At 33.6% G+C, this 20295-nt stretch overlaps 1 protein-coding gene across 6 annotated transcripts in view; it reads left to right on the top strand.

The window, feature by feature from the left end:
* Positions 1-286: 286 nt before the first annotated feature.
* Positions 287-20295, top strand: part of LOC120414214 (axotactin) — a 105981-nt gene continuing 85972 nt past the window's right edge. For all 6 annotated transcript variants that reach the window (XM_039575315.2, XM_039575313.2, XM_039575320.2 and 3 more), the window contains exon 1: positions 287-1354. The gene's annotated coding sequence lies outside the window, so the exon portion shown is untranslated. The remainder of the gene's footprint in view (positions 1355-20295) is intronic.

Genomic DNA, 20295 nt, shown 5'->3' with positions numbered 1-20295 from the left:
TTACTTTGAACGTTTTTGTATGGGAAACTGAGATGAAATAAATTATAAAAATAAAATATATCATTGTTTCAAACAGTTTGCAAATCTTACCAATTCTAACAATTGATCGCAGCTTCTTATTTCATTGAGAAACCCGCCACCAATCGTCACAGTCAACCGATTCGCCACAATTTCCTACAGTGCACACTTGAAAAGCACACAGATTTAGCAATCCCGCATGATTATTATAACTGTCTGTATTCCAACTAAAGAGACTGACGTTCGTGTCTTTTCCGGTACTTTCCAGCGCAGAACCCGTTCGTTCACATCAAACCAGCAGCGACGTGATCTCAGCAGAACTCTCCGCGGTCATCAGTTCGTCAACCGTTCTGGCTAAGAAGGTGCGCGCACAAAGGCCAAAGGTTCTCCGAGGGATTACCAGTGTGTGCGCCCGTTGATGAGTTCAAATTGAAAATTGTTCTCATCATTCAATTGTGTGTGCTTTATTGTGCGGAGAAAACACCACTACCAGTGAGAGGAGAAGAAGAAGCAGTCGTTGAAATTTCATAGAATTGAATAGCTCGACGACGGAGACACACAACGCAGAAGATATTATATCCGAACAAGTGCGCATTGTGGTGTTGGTAGTGATGCATATGATCCAACCCGGCAAGAAGCTGCAAAGGTCTTAAGTGCTGACAATTGAAATTGTTTGCTTGTGTGAGTTTTGTGAGTGAGAAGAAGTGTACGAATATCACTGTCTGAAAGTGGTTTGAGTTGGTTGATAAGGCAGAAAATATTAATGGAAAGATAAAAGTGGTACGATAAGGTGAGGGAAGTGTGCCACTGACAAAAGTGTCAGATCGCAAAAAGAAAAGAAATAAAAAAAAGGAAAACGAAAAACAAACAGAGGAAAAAAGTAGTTCAGCGGTCAAAGGAAGGCATAAAAAAAGATAAAAGAAGAAAAATTGAATGAGAGCAAAATCCACTTCCACGTGTGGCTGTGAACAAGTGTTTGCACAAGCATCGTACTCGTCGTCGTTTGTGGGAGAGTAATCTGCCACATCTTGTCAAAGGATTACTTCCGGTCATAACTTCCCCCTTCCGAAGAAGAATCACACTCACACACACGGAGTCAGTGGGAGGTCGTTGAGAAGAAAAATCGTTTTGACAAGCCATACTACACACTAGTATAGTAGCTCAAACAAGTTGCCGGTGGCCGGTCATAAAGGAAAATCACCACAAAAGTACCAGGAGGGTTGAGGCAGCAGAACTCAACTCAGCTGGAACGAGAAAAAAAAGTGCTCCTGAAGGAAAGAGAGAGAGAGAGAGTAGTTACGGACAAACAAACGACGCCGGTCAACGGCACCCTAAGGTGAGTCGACTCGACAGGTGGGCGATTTGTGGGAGTGGGGGAATTGGGTGGGCTATTTGTAAGATTTAGCTGGGGTTTTAAAGCTTGGAAGGAATAAATTTCAATTGAGGAGCGTAACTTAAAATTCGTTTGGCTTTCTTACTGAGGAAAAGTGTTTAAATAGTAAAAAACTGATTTTTTACTAAGTTGTCTTAGATTCATTTTTGCACATACCGACCCACAATCCTAAAGTTAACAATCAGCGGTGGACTAAAAGTAAAGTAGGGTGCACAAATATTTGTTATAAACATTTGAGTATCACAAAATTGTACATTCTCTAAAGTTTTGTCATTATCCCAATGATCAAACTGTATTGTTTCCTCAAATTTATACGGAGTAAAATGAGTTCTCAAAATTGTGAACAAGCGTTAACCCTTCACAACCCAACCCCGCCTCAAGACGGGCCTCGATTTAAAAAAAAAAACGCCAAAATATAATTTTTGATCTTTAAGAAGCATTGAAGAGAAGAACTCTTAAAATTTTGGAAAACTTAAGGGTTGGAAGTTTTACTTGTTTAAGGTGACTTTGCCAATGTTTTTAAAAATGATTTTTTAAGGGTCAACTTTGGCTGTGCTTTTTACTAACATTTCCTATATTTTAATTAAAAAGAAGTATGCAGTAATTTTGGTAGTGCCCCAGACTATGCCTCTACGCAGTTTTTTACAGCTAAAATGATAATGGTGCCATTCTATAGCAAAAAATGTGAAAAACAAGCAAACAATTGAAAAAGTGACTGTAAAAACATGAAAAAATTTGATTGGCAAAAGATAATGATAGCAGGTGATAGAATATGCCAAATCACGGCGTGTTTTCTAGAACAACCTTATCAGGAAAAAATAGTCATCGCTACTTTCAAATGTGTCTTATAGGAAATTTTCTCAGCTTTCCAATGCTTCTAAGAGCGAAATGTTTCATCGGGAAATTTCTGAGATATCTCTATTTTAAGATTTTTGGTTTTAAATTCCTTTATTATTTTTGGAAACTTTATACTTACAGTTCAGAAAACTTATTAAATGATGTTTTTCATGAGTCATTTACTCATCAAAATATTTGCACATTTTGATGAGTAAGACAAGAAACAATTTTTTAGAAGGTTGCAAACCGCTAAACATTTTGAAAATTATGTTTTGTTCAAGTTTTTGAATATATGTGATTTATTCAGATATTAAAATCATAAAACAGTGTAAAAATATATTTTTTACAAGAATTATTTGATAATTACATATTTTTTGTGTACAAATATCACGTGTCTACTCTGATTTAGCTTGTTCAACCGAAACTTTGGCAGGTTTGTGATTGTTAATGGTATTATTGAATTTTAATGAATAAATTTGATATTTTCTTAAGCAAACATTAACCAGGAACATAAATACAAATATGATTTCAAATCGAAAATGTACTACATATTACTGTAGCAAGCTTCAAAAGTCATATTTTCAGGAGTATAGAATAAAGATAAAATTTTATTAAATGTTTTCTGTTGAAAATGCATTTAAAAGTAGCAATAAAACTCGAGTTTTCCAATTCAGAATGCTGAAAACACCGTCACAAACTTTTTTTTTTGTTTGAACAAAAATTAAATAATATTTTAACAAAAAAAAAATCAAACAGAAACTTTCTTTCCAAACTATTTGAACAAAAATCAAGACATATATATTTTTTTAAAGATGAGATTGAAGATGAGAGTCTTAAATATATACTTCTAAAATATTGCTAATTCCTTGATCATTTAATGCGAAAAAAAAAAAAATCATTTCATACTAATGAAAAGTATTTCTCCTAAAGCTAGTTACAGTAATTTGCAGTTTAATTTCGAGTACTGAACATGTTTTGTATCCATGCGACTAGTTAGTGTTTGATTAAGGAAATATGCTATTTATTCATAAAAATCTTGTAATACCCTATCAATCTCAAACCTGTAGAAATTTCGGTTGTATCAGCTAATTCCAAGCTGAATCAGAGCAGACCGGTGTTATTTGTACACAACAATTATGTAATAATCTTTTTCTTCTTAAAAAAAATTCAATACGGTTTTATTATTTTAATATTTAAATAAATCTCACATATTCCAAAATTCGGCTAAAACTTAATTTTCAAAATGTTTAGCGGTTTGCAACCTTCTACAAATTTGTTTCTTGTCTCATTTTGCACATTTTGATGAGTAAAAGACACATGAAACACATCATTTGACAAGTTTCCTGGACTATTATTTAAAAGTGTCCAATAAATGATTAAGGATTTTAAAAGAAAAACCTTAAAATAGAGATATCTCAGAAATTTCTCGATGAAACATTTCGCTCTTAGAAGCATTGGAAAGCTGAGAAAATTTCCTATAAGACACTTTTGAAAGTAGTGATGACTATTTTTTCTCCTTAAGGTTGCCCAGAAAACACGCCGTGAAATACTACCAAAATCAAACATAAACAAAACAAGATAAATGCAAATGCAAATGCAAATACTAAAAATGAAACAAGAAAAACATAAAACAAGTGGAGTAAAATTTAGAAAAACAAACTTGGGCAGTAGTGGGAATGTTTCTCCGTGCAGACAATTGTGTGTGTGTGTTTTTTTTTGTGTTACAGAACGTCATCATTCACTCGTTTTGGATCAAAATGATTGTTATCAACAGATAATTCATTGACACTGGTTTTAACAAAAATAATCAGTTCGTTGCATGTCAATTTCATTTAAAATTAAGTATTAAGTATTGAAGGAGAAGGAGAGGGGATGGGTGACACAAACTTTTTTGTTGCCTTTTTTTATTACAATTTTTGAAATTAAAAAAAAAATAGGTTAAGATGAAACGGGATGCCACTTTTATGACAATTTCTGTTAAACTTTGATCAATTCCTGAACTCTTTATTGCTTACTTTCATTATTTTTATTGTCTACATCACACAAAACTTATCTAAGTTATGGCATTTGCCTTAAAACTGCTTTGAAAGAATTTCAGTCGTGGTGTCAATATAATAAAACAAACGAAATATAAGCTATTGAAAATTAAGGATATGATTATTTTAAAATAAGAATATGAGAAAATTGTACTCATTAATTATACACTTTTTGATAAGTATAAAAGGGCGTATAAAAAAAAATTAAAAAAATCTTAAAATTACTTTTGCTATAATGTTATTTGTGTTTCAAGGCGAAATTGAAAAAAACATCTTTTGGATATTTAAAAATGCTTTATTATTTAATATGATCCCAGAAAAAATATTTTTGGAGTACTGGAAAAATTTCAAAAAATTTCAATGTCGCCGTATTTCAAAACTATAAATTCAATTTTCAACGTTAAAAACGTTAAACAATTGAGATTTTTTTGTTCTTTTTCTATAATTATAATTTCTAAATACATAAACAAACGTATATCTTTGAAAGGGAAAACTGAACAGGAAAACGTACCTTAAAATACTTGAACTTGACTTGAAAACAGTGAATTTTATCAAAAAAGGGGGCATGACATTTTCGATTGCCAAATTTGATTTTACTTCCAAGAATTATTAAAAAAAAATATTTGACGGTATTTTTTTCCGAAATGATGCGGTTATAAATTAAAAACATTCAAAAACTTATCGAAAATAAAAAAAAATATACATATTTCGTATTTGTCTGCTCTACAATTTTCTAGAACACTATTACTCTCTAAGAAAGGTTCTATCCCATTCCCCGGAATTCCATTTCGAAGAATTCCCCAGAGTGACTCATTCTCTAGAAAAGTTTTTTTTTATTTCGTAATGTGCTTTATTTTTAAAAGTGATCAATTTTAAAGTGTGAAGTGTTTAAATTTCGCTTTTATTGTGATAATTGCTGACACTAGTTGAATTTTCCCTTTAAAGTTCAGTTTTTTTATCTTTAAAGGAGGGGAAACGCTCTTGACTTGTGATAATTGCTGACAAGTTAAATTTTCCTTCAGCAGTTTTCCCTTCTTAAAGGAGGAAAAAATCAATTAGTGTTAACAGTTATTACAAGTCTTTTAAGTGATACACACTAATATTGAATTAATGTGGAAAATTTAATATCATTATGCCAATTGACCAGTATGTTTCATTATGACAAATTAAGTTATGCCAAACGGCGTTATACTAAATACACAGCTAAAAAAGTAGTAATCCAGCTGCGTGTAAAAAGCTTGGGTGTAAAATAAAAATTGCATTATTTTATGCAATTTTATGTGATTTTACACCCTGAAATATGTAGCCCATCAGTATGGGAAACCTACTTGACGGAAATGTCAAGCTGATATATGCGTTTATCCATACAGATTTTCATCGGTCTGATGGCCGAGTGGGCTAAGGCGCCAGTCTTTACTGATGGTGCTGGGTTTGAATCCCGTCGGTTGCAACTTTTTTTTGTGTTTGCCAAAAATATCCATGCAGTGTGTAAAATTAAGTGTTTATTTTGACGAAGGTGATGTGCATGCGATTTTACCATCGAATTTTTTGCTGTGTAGCTTTAAGTCAAATGGGAAACATAACATGTTTTTCAAGGTCCTAAATATTTCTGGGGAATGAGTCATTTTGGGGAATGAATCATTCTGAGGAATGGAATAGAACCCTAATAAATAAAGCTGCAAAGTTACAAAACACGAAATTTTAAAATATTAAAAATAGTTTAAGGTGAAAAAAACACCCTTCTATGCTATTGAAGATTCGATAAGTAAATTAAATTTCCTATAATTTGTTTATAAAATTTGCACAATCAAGTTAAGAAAAAGGGCAGAATTTTTGAAAATAAATGTTTCAGTTTTTTTTTTTCAATAATTAATACGTTGTTTTCTTTATCTGAGCACTCCATTAAATTAGGCGTCAAATTTTTCATAAAAGTCACAAAATTTCCAAATCATCGCCATTTTAGGCTGATATAAACGCCTTTTTTCGAATGTTCAAAAATGGAAGGGGTCGTTCCGCCCCTCCGTCACCAGACATTGAAAAATTGAGCTTGAAATCATGATCAGGGACAAAAGTTACTAGGACAAAGTTTCACGCAAATCAAAGAGAGTTCGGGACAACTTTTTCCAATTTTTTGTGAGTTGGCGGAATAATTAGAAATAAGATTTTTTTTCCAGAAAAATTATTGTTTTTGTCCAATGAGTTTTTGGGCCGATTTTAATCTTTGAAATAAAACTATTACGAACATCCCAAATTCCAATAAGAGAGGACCAAGATTCTACCGATACAGTGCAATCAAACCATTACACAACAATGAAATCGAGATAACATGCCAATTTCCCAGACACAAAAAAAAACGATGGTCCTTTTCCAACCCCGGTACCAAAACCATTCTTCCCACCGTGACAGCACACAAAGTCACTTCCCCAGTTCCACAAAAGGGAATTGTTTTAATCTTGACATCGTTTGTGCCGACACAGTTCAAGCGTCACTTTGCTGGTGGTTTTTCACCCTGTGAAATGTTCCCCAGACTCCACACCGCACGAGATGGCCCAATTCGATTGTCACCTCGTGGTTGTGACTTTTCCAACCCAGCAGCGCAGGACAATCCCGTTCCGGGCTGATTCCAATTGAAGTTTAATTAAATGAAACCATTCGTTTGGGGGCAAACGTGCGGAATAGTTTTTTTTATTCTTTTTCATGAAATGAAGAAAAAACCACTCTGAATAATTTAACTGCAGATGGAGAATTTTCCGGCGTGGGAGTTTTGTGGAATGTGAACTTTCAAATTCCAAGCTGCATCCTTCCTTGCCTCGAAATGAAAGATTCACAGTTCGTTTGAGAGAGAGAGAAACAGCAACGACGCTCAAAAGACGCAAAATCACACATGAGATTTGCTGCAAAACCACAACAGGAAAGCGCTCTGGGGGAAAGCGAAAACCACCCGGAATAAAGTGAAAAGCCTTTTGCCCAGGATTGTCTCCCTCCGTTTGATGGGAAATCTCGATGGTTTCCCATTTTGTTCTTCAGAGTGTGGAAAATAGTCCTTTTGCTGTGTTTTCACGCCCCCTTCAAAAAGAACCAACCACACGTTGATTGCATGTAGTTTTGGGGCTTTTTCTTTGGTTTTTGGCAAAGTGGAAAATTGTCTCGTTTACCAGTCCGGAACCAGTGGGCGTTAGTCGTTTGAGGGTTGACTTGGGATGTTTGCGTAGCTTTCGCTGATAAAATTTGAAATTTGTAAAGGTTATTTTGCATTGAATAAATTTTAAACTTAAACGATTTTACCAGATTTCAATTTTTCTGATAATTTCAACTTAGTGACGTTTGCTATCCATCCGCATTAATTTTCTCGCATTTATGGATTTCATCGCTTTTACTGTCAGTCTTGTCAGATAATACTGAGTTCAATTTGCTCTCCATATGCATTGACTATTACTTAAATTCCTGATTTTATGTCCTTCTTTTGCTCTAAATATCATCTGTTTCTTTTATGTCCATGTGCGGGGATTTTTTTCATTCGCATTGACAGACTCTCTTATTTTTCTTTTCTTTCTTCATATTTTGGATTAGATAATTTAATAAAACAAGCCGTGGTCCTCATTTCATTTAACACCTGCACAGATATTTTGCAATTATTAGTTTACAAAAAGATCTAAGTAATGAAAGGCTATGAAATCACTCAAAAAAATTACTTCTTAGTAAGAGCTTCTTGATCCTCGTTTGTTTATACATAACTACTTATTTTATAAAATAAGCATGATTTACAACAAAAATATTTATACAACAATTCCCCACGAAAACAGCATCGAAACAAAAAAATCTCCGATAGAGCTCAAAATTGGACTGGGAGATCCTTGGAAATAATTAGACCCGTATTTTTTTGTTTAGCCCTTAGGGTGACCTACGCCGTGTTAGGGTGGTCCAAAAAATTGCCATTTTCGTAAATTTCTGCGCCATTTCAACCGATTTAAGCTCTCTTGGATGAAAACGAAAGGTGGTTGATTAGGCTTTAAGAGAAAAATAGTTTAAAGTTTCAAAAATCTAGCCTTATATTTGAAATGGTCGCATGAAAACTAGAAATGTGGGTTTGAAGGTCTCGGGACCAAAGAGCCTACGTCTGAAAATATTTTTATAGGATTCCTCGGGCAATTTTGCATAGTATATCTTAAAATGTAGAAGATCCATTAACAGGATAAGAATAAGAATTTTTGAAAACAAAAAATAGATTTTTCGATGCGCCGCGCGCAAAACGAAAAAAGACCAACATTTTTTTACGAAAATTGCGCCAATTTGCGCTAAATTTTGAAATATAATTTCATTTCATTTATTTGGTTGCTTTAACAAATACACTGGTGCAGTTGTTATCCTGAGCTGAGATATGGACTACCTTTCAACAGCTGATTTGTAAATTTTTAAATATAAGAAAATATAAAAACTGAAATTACAAGTTATAGTTTCAACATTTAATTGTAAAAGGTGTTTTAAAATGCATTTTACACCACTTCAGTTGTTTTTTTTAGTTTAAAAAATTCTATGCAATAACAAAATTTTATTTCGCGATAGCAAAAACTTGTTGCAGTATTGTACATCAGAATTTCACAAGAAATCTGAATATTTTGAACATGCTAAATATTATGATCGACGCAGCCTAATGTATTACAAATTGTTTTTAGTTGTTCAAACTTCTATTCTTATTAAAATTTTGAAGTTTTCTGAAAAAAAAATCTCTTGAATTTTTAGGCCAAATTTTGAACTTAAATTTTGATATATATCTGCACCGATCTTATAAAAAAAAAACAAATCATTGTCAATTGTTTTTTTCAAAAAAAAATGCGCCAGCATTCTCGCGCCAGTATTCGAAGCTCAACTTGACAACTTGTCGACTTAGCGACGAAGCAATCGATGCAGTGTGATTTTTGGCGATTTTTCCGATGAAAATTCATGCTGAATCGTAATATTTACGAAGATGGAAATGACGTCCAGCCATTAAGTAAAACCTAAACTTTTCATTAGTAAGAAAGGCAAAAAGTAAATCGTTTTAAAAATTGATCGGGATTGCCGATAGATGTCAAATTTGTTTCAGATGCTCACTCATGTCTGTTCTATGAATGAAGAAAGAAATTTCGGATAAAATTAGAAACGAAAAATGTTGGCGAAGGTCACCAGGTGGGCTTTTACCTTTTTTTAGTGATTTTTTTTAACTTATGGTAGGTTAATCGAACGGCTCTTACTCCAGAACCAAATTATGAATCCCGATGAAAATTTGGGAGGTTGCAGAGCTCTAAAAATGCAATTTCTGTGATTGATAAAAGATATGAAAATGAAAAAAAATTACCATATTTTCATTTGAAACAGATGGATATTTCAAAATTTGAGCGGCAACTCGCCCAGGTTCAGCACACTAGCTTTTATCTGCATTCAGAAGAAAAAAAATCGGATATATGGGAGCTGAGAACGACGCGACACAATTTTTTTTCAAAATTTTACCACACACGAACATTTCTCGGCCTCCACGGAATTTATTTTCTCAAAATTCGAGGGTTTGAGGGAGACGAGTTCTGTCAAGGTGAATCGATAGAGCGTCGAAAATCGATACAGTGTGATTTTTTGGCGATTTTTCCGATGAAAATTCATGCTGAATCGTAATATTTACGAAGATGGAAATGACGTCCAGTCATAAAGTAAAACCTATACCTTTCTTTAGTAAGAAAGGCAAAAAAAATTACTCGGTAGCTACGTTTTTGCCCATACTTTTCTACAATTTAAAAGATACTTTTTGGATACCCTAAACATATTAAAAAGAAACTAAATTCTAAAAGAGTTCAAAGTAAATTAAAATATGGGAAATATTTTGTTAGTTGTATTGTCGAATTATTTAAGCAGTTTTCGAATGTAGCATTTGAAGCTCTTCTCTGTGTACTACTACAATGTTCTTAAACGCTCAGACTCAGTCACCAACAGATCGTCCAAGAGATTGGAAGAGTTTTGGGACTTGAGAATGTCAATTTTCGCAGCAGCTGGAATCTTCTCTCGACTGCCACTTACCCTTTTTGCCTCGCCAGATGGGTTTCAAGCCATCGACCTTTCACTTACAAAGCGAAACCCGAACCACCCAAGTAAAAAATATTGGAACATTTATTTTAAAGGAAATTTAATGTACTATTCGAATTAGTGCGTCCATCCCGGGAATTTCCCGGACAAAAATCCCGGGATTTTTCCAAAACCGAGAATTCCCGAATCCCGGGATTTTTCATATTTTGTCCCGGGAATTCCCGAAATTGAAAACATATCAAATTTCGGTCTAGGAATTCAGATTTGGTTGTGGAAATTAGTAATCGATAAACATTTTAAAGCATTAAAATTAGTATTCGGCATATAACAGCATTAATTTGACAGGGAAAATTGTTCAAATTTTTGTTTACAGATCCGCAAAATGCTTTGCACCTTAGATATTTTCTACTAAATTTTATTTATTTAAAAAAGACTTATTGTTATATTCATGTATATGACTTTAAATATGAAAAAAAGCATAATATTTTAAAAATTATTTAGCTATTCATCATAAACCGGCATCTGGAGCAAACCAGGACAAAAGTAACGAATTTAGACAGCTGTTTAAGCTAATTTGTTTTTGAATAATGTTCTGATTATTTTGATTGATTTCGATTACAACAGGAACAGATCAAAACAATTCGTACACCGATTTCCAAATTTATTGCTCTAAAATCTCCTGTACCTATTCAGACTGCAGTCCCGATTATCCCCAGTTGGTAGTTGATTGGTAGTGACTTAAAGATAATTTTTAAAATATGTTTTTAAATATAAAACATAAAATTCCAAACTTATCCAAAGTGTTACATTGTCTGGTATAATTTTATTTCTTGTTGTTTTAGACACTTTAATTGAAATTGTATAAGCTTTTGTAGTTATATTATATAACTAAAAAAATAAAAGAAATATATTCAAAATTCTGGTTCAATTAAATTCCAAAGCACATCAAAGAACACATTTTTTTAATGAGTTTTAAACTATCTAAAGACTGCTGTCCTTGTTCAGATTGAAGTGTAGCTTATCACCATTAACAGTTTTGAGCTAATTGTATGATTTAAGCAAGAAAAACGTAACAAATATAATGAAAAAATAAATTTTTTGACTGCTGCAAAAATTTCTCGGGATCCCGGGAATTCCCGGGATTCAAAAAATATTTTTCCCGTTTCCCGGGAAATTCAAAATCCGTGAAAATTGGACGCCCTATTTCGAATCTACATTGACCCAGAAGGGTCACTTTTTCATTTAGAACAAAAATTTTCATTTTAAAATTTCGTGTTTTTTCTAACTTTGCAGGGTTATTATTTAGAGTGTAACAATGTTCTACAAAGTTATAGGGCAGACAATTTGAAATTTTTTGATGTATAATATAAGGGATTTGCTTATACAAATCACGAGTTATCGCGATTTTACGAAAAAAAATTTTGAAAAAGTTACTTTTTGCGTTTCTCGTCCGTGTCTGTCGCGGGTGACGATGAACGGCCATGATCGACGACGACCAACTTTTTCAAAACTTTTTTTTCGTAAAATTGCCATAACTCGTGATGTTTATAAGCAAACCCCTTATGTTTATATATCAAAATTTTTGTAATTGTCTGCTCTACACCTTCGGGAACATTGTTACACTCTAAAAAACAACCCTGCAAAGTTAGAAAAAACACGAAATTTTAAAATGAATTTTTTTGTTCTAAATGAAAAAATGACCCTTCTGGGTCAATGTAGATTCGAAAAGTACATTAAATTTCCCATAAAATGACATGTTCCAAAATTTTTTACTGTCAAGTAACGGAAAATGGGAGAATTTTTAAAACTTTTTAAGTGTTTTTTTCGATGAAAACTACGTTTTTTCGAAATTCTGAGTACGCCATCAAATCGGGCGTCTAATTTTACATAAAAGTCCCTTTGACACCAAATTTCTATCTCATCACCGTTTCAGGCTGCAAATTATTGAAAAACACCTCTTTTTTCGCATGTTCAAAAATTGAAGGGATCGTACCACCCCTCTGTCACGAGATATCAAAAAACGGACCTCGGATTCGTGATCAGGGACAAAAGTTACCCCTTAGGACAAAGTTTCACGCAAATCGAAGAGGGGTCGGGGCAACTTTTTCCGATTGCGTGTGGGTTGGTAGAGAATTACCCAGAAAGAATAAATAAAAGAAAATTGTCAATTCTAATCGGTTTGAAACAAAACCAATATTTTTTTTGACAGATTGTTGGTTGCTGGAAACCATATAAAGAAACCAATATACGGATTACCATCACGTTTAAAGAATCGAACGTCGGTCGGGCACATTGATATAAACTATACTCACATAATTATCATAAAATGGTGGCAAAAGCAAAATGTACGAAAATTTGAGCTGCAATATCTGATATAATGCAGGAAGCATTTAAATTTGCAGCTACTTTCAAATCTACAATTTACCATTCCAGCAATGAATACACTCGAATTCCTTACAAGTTGAGTGAATTATATTCCTCCAATTTCAGCAATCATCAGCACCAGCATTTCAACCTGCCACATTACGTGAGTGTGCTAGGAAATCATTCATTTCCACATGACCACACGCGGAATGCTCAATTAATCTAAATTACACTCCAATTTCCACGATTCAAATCAGCGCGCAAATTGTTCCACTACTTACCAGGATTACTAAATATCCGTTACTGAAACAACCCCGCCATATGTGGGCGGTTCGAATCCTGCACGCTACTCTCGCTTAACCGGCCAGCTGCCGGACCTGCTGCGTCGATTAATTCAATTCCATAAATATCCGTTGAAATATTTAAACCTCCATTCACGTGAGCGCCAGTTGTGCCAGTCGAGCCACGTGTGCACTTGCACCATCGTAACCTTCCCTTTCCTCATCATCGTTGGAAGCCTGGGAGAGATGCATTTTACTCAAATACCGTGCCCAGTGTGGCGTGCGCAATAAATCGGCTTAGATTACACCACTCTGCTGGCAACACTGACTCTCGGCCAGGGGAGAGCAGATTGAACACACTGTAATCACTGCCGACTTTTACGCGCTGTGAAAATTCATGGGTTTTATATGGAAAGAATGACAAATATTGAGCTTATGCTTTTTTCATTGAGAAAAAGGCTGTGAGATCACTCGAAAAAGTACCAACTTTATTTGGCCTCACTTCCCACCTATCCGTATACTCATCAATTAAGAAAAAAACTGACCAATTTTCGTCAATTACTGAATTGAAATCACAAGTTTGAGCATTATTGGTGTAGAATTTCCTAGCCAAAACAATTTTAAACGAGACTCAATTTCGAGATTTAGCCAGTTGAAAATGGATTGATTTGTTTTTATGGTAATATTTCGCTGATTTTAAATTTTTTATCATGTAATTTTCATCCGTGTAGCCATCTATATTTAGAACAAAGTCCTACACGGTAACCATACATAGCAAAACCATGCGAGTGCGTGTAAGTAATTATGCACAATTAGTAGGGGGAGGGCACCCACCGCGGAATGCTGGCAGTAAATCCTTTTATCAGCGCACCCATTTCGGTGGTCAATCCGGGCCTTGCCCCATCACGCCTCGCCCTTAGGGGTCGTGCATAAACCACGTGGCCTTTTTTTTGGGAATTTTTGACCCCCCCCCTACCCCCCCATGGTTTTTCGTGGTTTCTCGCCAACCCCCCCCCCCCCCCTTATGGCCACGTGGCTTATTTCTCTGAAAAATCAGAAAAAAAACTTGCTGGATTCAAAAATTTAATTTACAATGCATTTGTCGGCATCAATCTGACCTCCTTTTTTCACTAAATACATTTATTTTACAGTATACAATTTAATTGTAATGTTACAGAAAAAAAAAGATTATCAAAACTCAGTTTTTTTTTCTGTTAACCCTATCAACAAGAAATTTGAGAAAAAGTTTGTCTCCTACCAGTAGTTCGATTACAAACTGAAAACCAAAATTATTTAGTTGCAAGCAATGGAATGCATCTAAAATATAAATGCTTTTAGACTATGAATTGTGCTCAAAAAATCAAACCAAATAAACGGAGAAAAAATATTACATAAACAAGTGAGCATTGATTCCATGTGTCCAAAAAAGTAATTTTGTACCATTATTTCTCGGATGTGCGACAAAAGGTCAAATGGACCAAAGGTCGAATGCCAAAATGTCGAAAGACATAAGGTCGAAAGACATAAGGCCGAATAAACAAAAGGACGAAAATGGACAAAAGGTCGACTGGACAAAACGTCGTAAGGATAAAAGGTCGAATGTGAAAAAATGAAACAAATAATAATAATTATAAACTTCTTAAATATTCCTGAAAAACACATTTTCTTACTAACAAATCCGATTTTTTCTGTGAGTGAGATATTGTGAGTATGAGAATGGGATAATTCTTTCAAACATGTGCAGTTCTTTGAAATAAAGGTGACTTCTCCATTTTTTTTTTATTCTAAAAACAACCTATTCTTGATTGTCATAATATTTTTGTGAATTTTTCCATTCTTTCAAACATGATTATTTGAAAAAAAAAGTTCGCTTCTGAAATATGATGGAAATTTATTTTTATTTCTAACAACAACCTTTTCTTGATTGTCATGATATTTTTGTGAGTTTTTTCATTCTTTCAAACATGAGCAGTTCTTAAAAAAAAGGTTGACTTCTAAAATAGTTTTATATTTTTATTAAACAGCTTATGGGTCATTCCAGGTCAACTGAGTACACTTTTGGACTCGACCTTCACCGATTTGGACCAAACTTGGATGGAACGTTTATCTATCGATAGTTAACAGAAATCCCAAGTTTGGTGCTGATTGGACCATCCCTCTATTTTAGGCACCGCCCTCTTTTTTTGGCGATTTTCTGAAAAACTTTTTTTTCTTTTAATCATAACTTTGCAACTATTTGAGCAAAAGACTTTCTACTGGTTGCATTTTATAGAAAATTGTCCAAGGAATTCGATAAAAATAAAATTTTAACCCTTAAATGCCCACTAATATTATATTTTAACGTTTTAAGTATAAAAATTCAGTTTTGACCAATTGCTTATATTTTTATTTGTTTTATTTTATCATCATCGTGTTCCCTGGACAATTTTACATAATAATCAATGTAGACTTCAAACTAAAATGTACTATTGGCGAGATACAGCGATTTTACTGAAAAAAGTTTGATTTTGCACTGCACTCTGTCCTATGAATTCAAATCCGAAATAAGTAAAAACCGAATTATGCGAGATTCATTCCTTTTTGTTGAAAAGTACACCATGAACTACCGAGTGCTGCGCAAAATCAAACTTTTTTCAGTAAAATCGCTGTATCTCGCCAATAGTTCATTTTAGTTTGAAGTCTACATTGATTATTATGTAAAATTGTCCAGGGAACACGATGGTGATAAAATAAAACAAATAAAAATATAAGCAATTGGTCAAAACTAAATTTTTATACTTAAAACGTTAAAATATAATATTAGTGGGCATTTAAGGGTTAAAATTTTATTTTTATCGAATTCCTTGGACAATATTCTATAAAATGCAACCAGTAGAAAGTTTTTTGCTCAAATAGTTGCAAAGTTATGATTAAAAGAAAAAAAAGTTTTTTAGAAAATCGCCAAAAAAGAGGGCGGTGCCAAAAATAGAGGGCTGGTCCAATCAGCACCAAACTTGGGATTTCTGTTAACTATCGATAGATAAACGTTCCCTCCAAGTTTGGACCAAATCGGTGAAGGTCGAGTCCAAAAGTGTACTCAGTTGACCTGGAATGACCCTTATTCTTGACTGTCGTAATGTTTTTGTGATTTTTTCCATTCTTTTAAAAAGGTTCGGCTGTGTTGTTTACTTTTTAAATCTTCTGAAAAACTTTGGTAACAAAAAAAATAAAAATCAGTTAAAAACAAAAACATTATATTTTATCAAGGGTTGAAAACATTTATAGAGTTTTGCGTAAAGAATATTTTTCTAGAAAATAAAATTTAATTTTACGAATTAAAAATAAATAAATAAATATTTGCCAATGAAAATAAAAATCAGTGCAAAACATAATTAAAAATATAAATTTATGAAATATATTCTCAAGCATCGTATGGGAAAATCACTCAAAATTAATAAGAATTTCTTATCTTTATATATTTTTGTAACTTTTTATTCTGACAAAAAAAAATTCGTCAATACTTAAAAATTTTGGAAGCTTATGATTGGCCTGTAATTTAATTTTTTTAACTTTCTTATTTTTTTGGTCAGAGTCGAGGGACATAAACTTCAAAAAATATTTGCAAAGGCCTAAATTGATTTTGACGAAATTTTGTTCTGCCGCTGCATGTTGACAAAATTATGCTTCGATGCAGGTGTGCTCTTTTGAACTAAGCTTGCTGGGATTCCTTTCTAGATAGAACAAGAAAGCATACTGGCATCGAATTATTATTTTTTCAATTTTGAAGAAGATTTTTTCTTTTTTTTTCTCGTTGTAGGGGAACTAAGCCCTTTCTCAGTCTTTTTCTATTATCGGCCTATCAGCACTTTGATCATGAATTACAGCTTTCATAAAGTGTTTTTGACTGTTCCAAAGTAATAAATAGCTCAAACAAAAGTGAGCAAGCAACTCTCCATTTTTGATACATCTGAAAATGTTGATTTAATAGCGGAAAACGGCAAAAGTGATGAGAATTGGTCGAACGGCTTAGAGTGATTAAAATGGGCATATTTCCCCTAATTAACGAAATAAAATGAAATCAGCTAAATATTTTACGAAACCGGAAAAGTTCTTTGCTTATACAATCAAATTAATACTAGATCAGATCAAATTATGCAGGCTTAGTTATAGCAAAGTTATAACAGAATTTAAAAATGAAGCATTTAATTCTGTGCATTAATCTGAAAAATAAATAAAAAAAAAAAACAAAAACCTGCTATCATTATCGATTTTATGAAATCTGAGAAAATATTCAGCCAACTAAACTCCTTTAATAAATTTTCATTTAATTTGAAAAATAAAACATAAAATAACTGTGTTTCTGAATTTAACCATATTAAGGTCTCCAATTGCAATTATTAAATCAAAAATCATGTTGAAGCAATCATTGAAAATTAATATCAATTTATCTAAATGTTTGTAAATTTGGGAGGGGCGCCAATTTGATGCTTCGTATGCACAAGACAATACAAGGTATCTTGAGATTGAAGTGTATGCATGTCATAAAATTTAATTAGCACAGTTTTTGTTGTTTTTTTATAGAAAATATTTTTTTGATAGGCCACGTGGTCAGCCGTCGACCCCCCCCTCCCCCCCATGGCTTTTTGTGGGTTTTTTTTCGGTCAGATTCTCGACCCCCCCCCCTAAGGAGGCCACGTGGTTTATGCACGACCCCTTATGATTGCACATTCAGATGCCGAGTTCTATGGTCAGCAAGAGGGATCCCGGGTCTAATTCCGTTTTCCCGATAGGTTATTATAAATTGAATGCGGTAAACGATACCCATCAGATTGCGATTGCGATCAGATCGGGTTAGAATGATGCAAATTGCATCGACGTGAGTGCTGCTGCTTCAGTCATGAGATGATTGCGGGATGTGGTGGTTAATTAGGGAAATTACACAAGCTGGCATAACTTGGGCAGAGATACGGAATCGATTGAATAATGGGCGATAAATTCGATGCAAACGTGTTGGTGGCTAAGATGCAATCCTGCTTCCAATCATGCATGATTGACGAATTGAATTGTATCTATAACGAGTCGTCCAAACCACAGACCATTCAAATTGATGTAGCTTTAATTGGAATAAATTGTGCACCATGAAAACAATTCGTCATTATTTGAAAAAAATAGCAGTGTGGTGAAATTCTCATAGGAAATTCAATGCTATTCAACTTTTTCATAGAGTGTTAAACGATTCGATTTTTTTCCTGATGTTTGTTTATCTTTCTGGTTGAAACAACATTTCTTACAAGCCTCTAACATACTTCTTATTCGCTTCTAATATACATTCAAATACCGTAAACCGGGGTGACATTGATAGGACTTCAATGTAAATTTCAAATATTATTCAACCGGTATAAATTTTCCCAAGATAAATATTTTTTAAAAAAATTCTGGGGTAGGCCACACAACGTCACAATGTTCGTTTTTTCAAAAAAACGTTTTTTTCAATATTTCTTCAAAAAAATAGTTTTGTTGCAAATTGTAATAGGGTAATTCTCCGCCAACTCACACAGCAGTTGCCCCGACCCCTCTTCGATTTGCGTGAAACTTTGTCCTAAGGGGTAACTTTTGTCCCTGATCACGAATCCGAGGTCCGTTTTTTGATATCTCGTGACGGAGGGGCGGTACGACCCCTTCCATTTTTGAACATGCGAAAAAAGAGGTGTTTTTCAATAATTTGCAGCCTGAAACGGTGATGAGATAGAAATTTGGTGTCAAAGGGACTTTTATGTAAAATTAGACGCCCGATTTGATGGCGTACTCAGAATTTCGAAAAAACGTAGTTTTCATCGAAAAAAACACTTAAAAAGTTTTAAAAATTCTCCCATTTTCCGTTACTTGACAGTAAAAAATTTTGGAACATGTCATTTTATGGGAAATTTAATGTACTTTTCGAATCTACATTGACCCAGAAGGGTCATTTTTTCATTTAGAACAAAAATTTTCATTTTAAAATTTCGTGTTTTTTCTAACTTTGCAGGGTTATTTTTTAGAGTGTAACAATGTTCTACAAAGTTGTAGAGCAGACAATTACAAAATTTTTGATATATAGACATAAGGGGTTTGCTTATAAACATTACGAGTTATCGCGATTTTACGAAAAAAAGTTTTGAAAAAGTTACTTTTTGCGTTTCTCTTTGTTTCGTCGTCCGTGTCTGTCGCGGGTGACCATGAACGGCCATGATCGATGACGACCAACTTTTTCAAAACTTTTTTTCGTAAAATCGTGATAACTCGTGATGTTTATAAGCAAACCCCTTATGTCTATATATGAAAAAATTTGTAATTGTCTGCTCTAAAACTTTGTAGCACATTGTTACACTCTAAAAAATAACCCTGCAAAGTTAGAAAAAACATGAAATTTTAAAATGAAAAATTTTGTTCTAAATGAAAAAATGACCCTTCTGGGTCAATGTAGATTCGAAAAGAACATTAAATTTCCCATAAAATGACATGTTCCAAAATTTTTTACAGTCGAGTAACGGAAAGTGGGAGAATTTTTAAAACTTTTTTAGTGTTTTTTTCGATGAAAACTACGTTTTTTCGAAATTCTGAGTACGCCATCAAATCGGGCGTCTAATTTTACATAAAAGTCCCTTTGACACCAAATTTCTATCTCATCACCGTTTCAGGCTGCAAATTTTTGAAAAACACCTTTTTTTTCGCATGTTCAAAAATGGAAGGGGTCGTACCGCCCCTCCGTCACGAGATATCGAAAAACGGACCTCGGATTCGTGATCAGGGACAAAAGTTACCCCTTAGGACAAAGTTTCACGCAAATTGAAGACGGGTCGGGGCAACTTTTCCCGATTTCGTGTGAGTTGGTAGAGAATTACCCAATATTAACATCCGGCGAGACTCTGATAGTCTCTTTGATTCGTACAAACTAAAGTAAAAAATTTTGCAAATTAAATTGATAACTTTCAGTACCATTAACATTTTTTGTAATTAAAAGACGCAACTTTTGGTACCCAGACATGTATAAGTCATCGCTGAAATTTTGAAGTTATCGCAGTTTTAGTGAAAAAAGTTGATTTTGCTGATTTCGTCATTCTCCGGTTTTTGCGCGCGGCACGTCGAAAAACACGGATTTTATTTTCAAAAAATCATATCTCGGAATCCTGTTAATGAACTCCTCCCATTTTTTGATATGTCACGTAAAAATGTCCGGGGAATCCGATAAAAATATTTCCAGACATAGGCTCTTTGGTCCAGACACCGTCAAAACGGCATTTTTAAGTTTCATACGCCCTTTTCATATGTTAGGCTAGATTTTTGAAACTTCTTACTA

Source organism: Culex pipiens, chromosome 3 (assembly GCF_016801865.2).
Source record: "Culex pipiens pallens isolate TS chromosome 3, TS_CPP_V2, whole genome shotgun sequence".
Classification (NCBI taxonomy): Eukaryota; Metazoa; Arthropoda; class Insecta; order Diptera; family Culicidae; genus Culex; species Culex pipiens.
Note: the sequence above shows the minus strand (reverse complement) of the source record. Positions and strands in the feature narration are given on the sequence as shown.